This window comes from Zingiber officinale, chromosome 2A (genome assembly GCF_018446385.1).
Source record: "Zingiber officinale cultivar Zhangliang chromosome 2A, Zo_v1.1, whole genome shotgun sequence".
NCBI classification, from domain to species: Eukaryota; Viridiplantae; Streptophyta; class Magnoliopsida; order Zingiberales; family Zingiberaceae; genus Zingiber; species Zingiber officinale.
This window is the reverse complement of record NC_055988.1, coordinates 46,718,529-46,725,988: the sequence shown is the minus strand read 5'-3', so window position 1 is coordinate 46,725,988 and position 7,460 is coordinate 46,718,529. Positions and strand designations below refer to the sequence as shown.

Here is a 7,460-nt window from a genome sequence, read left to right as displayed (position 1 = left end):
AGCGGGATTCGAAAAGGGCACGCATCAAGGGTAATTTTCTAAACATATAGATCTAAGAGTTGATCTAGGTAAACTCGTACTCATAATTTTTTGAAAAATTTTATTCTTCGCACGGATCCATTGGTTAGGGAGATTCGGGGTTTCCGCGACGCGAAAAGCGATTTTCGCGGCCCGAAAATCCCAACAGTGGTATCAGAGCCACGTGCGAAGGCGTGTACGAGTTTATTTTGGTTTTTATGAAAAATAAACATTCTATGAATTTCTGTAATTTCATGATTTTTATTGTTTTAAAGGGTATTTTTCTCGTAGAAGCTAAGCACAAGTGTTTTGACACTTGTAGGCTTCGACTACCGAGAAGATTTTTCCGTTACGACAATGTTTCGACCCAAAACTTTTTGGGACAACGGGCTAAGGCACTGTAGGATCCCTTAGGAGCAATTCACGATGGTTAGATCGTAGGTAGGGGTACTGTCCCTAACCCCGCAAGGGGATTTGCTCCGCGATTGCGCCCGAAATCGCTAATCGAGACCGCCGAGAAAAATTTACTCATAAAAAATTGTAAAAATTATGAAAAATTACAGAAAATTATGAAAAATATATAATTTTGAATTATATATTTTTTTTGTGATAGTCATGGCCCAAAAAGACCCAATATGATTGGATTTGTGTTGTAATTTATAATACAGTCTGCGTGCCGTCATGTGTTTGTGTGTGCTGTATTTGATACGCGACCTGCGCGTCGTGCCTCCCTATTTATATTCTGGTTGTAAATTAGATTTAGACTCGAATGTAACTCGAGTTTCAAAATTGTAATGTAAATTTTGAAGCGGTGGAAGGTCCACTCAAGACGGAGTTACGAGGAAGGCGTGAGCAACACAAGGTGGTCAAAAGGAAGGCGCTTGAGAAGCTGTTGACCTTAGGTTGACCATCTGATCTTTTCATTGGCTTGAGAAGATCGTAGTAGGGTCATTACATAATCACAAAATTATTTAATTAATTGCTTTTGTGTGTATGTGATGCATGCTAGTTAGTTAAGTAATTAATTAGTGCCTAACGATTAGATTAGATCTAAATCGTGCACATGATGCACCCCACGATTAGATTAGATCTAAATCTAGTATATGATACGCATCATCGATTAGATTAGATCTAAATCACGTCGACTCTAATGCCTACCGTGGCGTGATACCTATCACTACCTCGATCACATGTGTTGTTTAATCTGCCAAAGCAAAGCAACACATATTATCTTGGTAGGGTACGAAGGGACAATCTTGGTCCCGCTTATCAACGCATGGGCGAGTACAAACTCAATTAGATTGAGTATTCCTAGTTTACTCGGTTGGATCGAGTATAACTATAGGCATTCTTCCAACGGTTGGAAAGATAGGACATAAATCACATTTATATTAATTCTTGGGCGTATTAGCCAAAAGCTAACTCAAGTTTTAATATAACTACGGATAATGATCCTATAAACAAGAGTTGCATAGAGATGTAATTGGTAATCGTTACCTACCGATCATACTAAATCTTGGGCATATTAGCCAAAGCTAACTCAAGAGTTAGTATGATGTGGATCTTGTCCCACATGAATTATAGAATTCAGTGGGAGCATCATTTAGTTGAAGGCCTAATTAAATGATTTAAAAGAATATCATATTTATTTCTGTATTTATTTCTGTTGTAGAATTTCCATGACGTCAAACACGAACAACTTCTCTCTGCGTTCTGTCCTTAAGAAGGACAAGCTCAATAGAGCAAATTTCCTGGACTGGTACAGGAACCTGAGAATAATTCTCACCCAAGAACGTAAATTGTACGTTCCAGAGCAGCCCATTCCGGAGGCTCCTCCTGCCACTGCCACGCGAGTAGACCGAGATGCTTACAAGAAGCATCAAGATGACACATTAGATGTGTACTGTCTTATGCTCACGACCATGAACTCTGAGCTTCAGAAGCAACATGAGTTGATGGGCGCTTATGATATGGTTGAACATCTTTGTCACCTATATCAAGGACAAGCAAGGCACTGGAAGAGGAACCCCAAAGAATACCTGGAAGATCTTAAGAAGAAGAGAAATAAGATTTCTACTTCAGGTATACATGTTATAGAAGTCAACCACTCTATTTATTCTTCGTGGGTATTGGATACCGGATGTGCTTCGCACATTTGTAATAATGTATAAGCGCTGAGAAATAGCAGGGCATTGACGAAGGGTGAGATAGACCTACGAGTAGGCAATGGAGCATGGGTTGCTGCTATTACTGTAGGAACTTACTATCTATCTCTACCCTCTGGGCTTGTACTAGAATTAGATGATTGTTGTTATGTGCCTGCCTTGACTAAGAACATAATTTCAGTTTCTTGTTTGGACAAGAAAGGATTTTCGTTTACAATAAAGAACAAATGTTGTTCCATCTATTTAAACGATATGTTCTATTGTAGTGCACCTCTGATGAACAGACTCTATATTCTGGACCTTGAGAGCCCTATCTATAACATAAATACCAAGAGGTTCAAGTCAAATGACATGAACCAAACCTACCTCTGGCACTGTCGCTTAGGTCATATAAATGACAAGCGCTTATCCCAGCTCCATAAGGATGGTTTGGTGGACTCATTAGATTTTTAATCATATGAGATATACGAGTCATGCCTACGAGGCAAGATGACCAAGACTCCCTTTAGTGGGCACAGCGAGAGAGCGACTGATTTGTTAGGACTCATACATAGTGATGTATGTGACCCTTTCAATGTCGTTGCTAGAGGCGGTTATAGGTACTTCATCACATTTATTGATGATTTCAGTAGATATGGTTATGTGTACTAGATGACACATAAGTCAGAATCCTTTGTAAAGTTCAAAGAATTCAAGAATGAAGTACAGAACCAGCTTGGCAAGAGTATTAAGATACTTCGATTAGATCGAGGTGGGGAATATCTTAGCCATGAGTTTCGTGACTACCTAGCTGAGTGTGGGATTCTATCCCAACTCACTCCTCCTGGAGCACCACAGTGGAATGGTGTATCTGAAAGGAGAAATCGTACCCTATTAGATATGGTATGATCTATGATGAGTCACACAGATCTTCCGATATACCTTTGGGGCTATGCTCTAGACACGACAGCTTTTATACTCAACCGAGTTCCATCCAAGGCTGTGAAAAAGACACCATATAGGATATGGACTGGGAGAGATGCCCTTGTGTATTTCATGAGGATTTAGGGTTGTGAGGCTTACGTTCGACGTCAAGTCTCAGACAAGTTTGGACCCAAATCCGACAAGTGCTACTTTATTGGATATCCCAAGGAAATTAAGGGATATTACTTCTACATTCCCAGTCAGCACAAGGTAGTTGTGACAAAGACTGGGGCTTTCTAGAAAGGGACTTTGTTTCTAGAAAGACTAGTGGGAGCACGTTCGATCTTGAAGAAGTTCAAGATGCGAACAATAGCATTGATGCCTCGATGGAAGTTGAATTGGAACCACAAAGTGTTGTGGATGATGTTGTTCCTCAAAGAGTTGAGGAACAACAACCAGTTCAAGTAGACATACCTCTTCGCAGGTCTGATAGGGTACGTCGTCAGCCTGAGAGATACTCATTTCTCTTGTCTGACCATGATGACGTTGTGCTCATAGATGATGAGCCTACCACCTATCAGGAAGCTGTGATGAGACCAGATTCCAAGAAATGGCTAGAGGCCATGAGACCCGAGATGGAATCCATGTACACCAACCAAGTATGGAGTTTGGTTGATCCACCTGAAGGGGTAAAACCCATTGGGTGCAAGTGGGTCTTTAAGAGATAGACTGACTTGGATGGACTTATCTATAAGGGTCGCTTGGTAGCTAAAGATTTCAAGCAGATTCATGGTATTGACTATGATGAAACCTTTTCTCCAGTAGCGATGTTTAAGTCCATTCGAATAATGCTTGCTATTGCAGCATACCATGACTATGAGATATGGCAGATGGATGTCAAAACCATGTTTCTGAATGGAAACCTGCTCGAGGATGTGTACATGACACAACCTGAGGGTTTTTTAGATCCACTACATACTGGCAGAGTATGCAAGCTGCATAGGTCCATTTATGGACTAAAGCAAGCTTCTCGGAGCTAGAATCTTTGATTCGATGATGCAATCAAACAGTTTGGTTTCATCAAGAATGAAGATGAACCTTGTGTCTACAAGAAGGTTGTAGGGGACATAGTTGTCTTCCTCATATTGTATGTGGATGACATACTACTCATTGGGAAAGACATCCCTTTGCTATAGTTTGTCAAGACTTGGCTAGGGAGTTGCTTCTCAATGAAGGACTTAGGTAAGACATCCCGCATTCTAGGGATACAGATCTATAGAGATAGATCTAGGAGATTGCTTGGCCTAAGTCAGAGTACATATATTGACAAGGTACTCCTTCGGTTTGCCATGCTGATGTGCGTAGATTATATACTCTTTTATGCATGTTTTTACGCACATTTACATACTTTGAGCATGCTTGATCTATGCATTTTTATACTTCCAGCTTTCCTTTTAGCATATTTACTCTTTTGGTTCGGAGATCTGCTTTTTGTGCATTTTCTGTACACAGGAGTCGAAATTGGTGAAGATTAAGTGTCCTTGAGCAAGTTTGGAAGTAATTGTAGGGAGAAAGAGCATCGGGCCGTGTACCACACATGGCCGAGTGGTCCTAACAGGAAGGGAAGAGGACATGGCCGTGTGAATCCCACACGGCCGTGTCTTGATTTGAAGAAATCAGAGCAGAAGCCTTACATGGCCGTGTAGATCTATATGGCCGTGTGGGGTTTCCAGAGGCCAAGCAGATGGTGGCCATGTGCACTACACGGCCGTGTGGATTTTCCAGAGACCAAGCAGGTGGAGGCCGTGTGCACCACACGGTTGTGTAGCATTTCTAGAGAGCAGGAGGGCCTTGGCCGTGTGCACCACGCGACCGTGCAGCATTGGCAGAAAAGGAACTGGACATGGCCGTGTGGATCTCACACGGCCGTGTCGAGGGGTCGTGTGGCGCCCGATTCCCTCCTCTATTTAAACCTTCCTTCATGAATTGAAAGGGAATCTCTCCCCCTTTGGGAGAAGGCAAGATTTGGTGGTTTCCTCCACATCTTGGGAGGATTTCTGGGCGATTCAAGGGGAGTTCTTGACGATTTCGACTCCGGAGCGAGGATTGGATCCGAAGACGAAGCTTCTTCATAGATAAGTTTTCTCTTTCCCCCTTTTCTTGGTTTCTTGGATTGGGGATTTAAGAAATGCTTGTATTTTCTATTTCTTCGGGTTTTCTTCCTCGATTCATGGAGTAGATCTTGTATTCTAGGATGAAGGGAGTATTTGTATGATGGATTGATGTAATCTCTTATGGATTTTCCATTTTCTTGTTTCAATGACATTATCTTGCTTGTATCAATTAGATCTTGAATGATTAATGGTGATTCGTGCTTAATTCTCATTCTTGATTAATTGTTTGGATTTCTTATAGACTTTGTAAAGATAAACTCTCACTCGATCATCCGAGGGATCCACGTGACAGGTGCAAGCCCGTGTAAGGACGTTTGGGAGACAATCTTGAAGAGGAAATAGGAATATTCAAGAGAGTAGGATGGATTTTGTGATTAGTTTCTTGTATCTTGATAGATTAATAAGTCGTGGGCTTTTATGTTGATATCCGAGGAAGGCATAGTAATAGGTGCACATCTGTGTAAGGACAACATAGGTTCATGTCTAATTAATCCTATTTAGATACATTTCTCAGTCCTTAGCCGGTTGTCTATTGCAAGAGAGAACCGACAACTTTCTACATGTTTGGCAATTGAGGGATAAGAATTGGTGAACCATTTACATTCGAGAAATCCTACAAAGAAACCGAAACTCCTAGAATCTCCCTTTATCATAACCCAAAACAATAAACTCTTGTTATTTGATTTTTAATATTAGATTTGTTTACCTTCACTTTGCATTCGAAACAATTGGATAGTTGTTTAGCTAATTCTCATTGAGACATTTCTAGTGCTTATTCCAGTCCCTGTGGATACGATAATCTTTTATATTACTTGCGACATTTCCGTACACTTACGGAGCGTGACAAGTTTTTGGCGCCGTTGCCGGGGAACTGCGCTATAACATTAGGAATTATCAATTGAGTTAGACTAAACATAACTTTTCTTTCTTTCTTTACGTTTTCATAGTTGTAACTTTAGAATTCTGTTTCTATAAGCTTTTCTTTTCTTGAATAACATTCTTGACAATTCTTTTTGTTGCAATTCTAATTCTAATTCTAACTTTGCATTCTTGATTTCTAGCACTCTAATCTAACTTTTCTCTATTTTCTCTTTTGATCTAGTTTCTTTCTTCTTTTCTTTTGTAAACATATCTTGCAATCTTTAGCATATGAATTATTCTAGACATTTTTCTTTTTCCTTTTATCTTTTCTTTCTTGTTTTCATTATGCATTTTCTTTCTTGCAATTTAAATTCTGCATTTGCTTTCTTGCTTTTCATATTGCATTTTATTTCTTGTTTTTGATTCTTGATAGTTTTCTTTTTCTCCTTGAATATCCATGAGCACTAACATGTCAAGCAGGCCCATGAGAAATTTTTCTACACCCTTTTCTGCAAGATTTTTATCTCCCATTGTGCAACCTCAAATTGAAGCAGAAAGTTTCCAACTAGACCCAGAGATAATTTTCATGATACAAGGTCACAAATTTGGAGGAGAAGTATCAGAAAGTCCTTATCTGTATCTTGAAACATTTTTAGAGATTTGTGATTTGATGAAATGTGAAGGAGTATCAGCAGATGCAGTTCGATTGATGACATTTCCTTTCAGTATCAAGGATAAAGCAAGGACTTGGCTATATTCTCTCTGTCCTCAAAGCATCACAAGTTGGGAACAATTGGAGAAGCAATTTCTGAATCATTTTTTCCCTCCAAGTAGAACGGTGTATATGAGAAATTGCATAACAAATTTTGCTCAGGCATATAGAGAATCATTATTTGAAGCATGGGATAGATTCAAGAGTCTTCAAAGACAGTGCCCTCATCATGGTTTTGAAAAATGGTTGATTTTGCACATATTCTATTGGGGAATTTCTTTCTCAGACAAGACTTTATTGGATTCATCAGCTGGAGGTTCTTTTATGGACAAAAGTGTAGATGAAGCTTATTCGTTAATTGATCAAGTGACATTGAACCTCCATGAATGGTCGAACAAAAGTTGGATGGAATTTCCCTCAGATATTCAAGAAGTGAAAGCCATAAATGTAAGAGAGCCTATCAAACAAAATGAAATTCAACCACCTAAAAATGTTGAAATTCACAAGTCACAGAGTGAGGAGTTCAAACATTTGGGGGCAAAGCTTAGTAGTATTGTTTCAAAATGGTTTAAAGAAGATCCCCCTCCTACACAGTCAAGATCCAATGAAAAGTGTGATGATGTTGGG

General features: G+C 39.7%; 1 non-coding gene across 1 annotated transcript; it reads right to left on the bottom strand.

Moving 5' to 3' along the window:
• Nucleotides 1–6,963: 6,963 nt before the first annotated feature.
• LOC122044579 lies at nucleotides 6,964–7,069 on the bottom strand. Its single transcript, XR_006129612.1, has one exon. It is a non-coding gene; the product is annotated as a small nucleolar RNA R71 (small nucleolar RNA).
• Nucleotides 7,070–7,460: the final 391 nt, after the last annotated feature.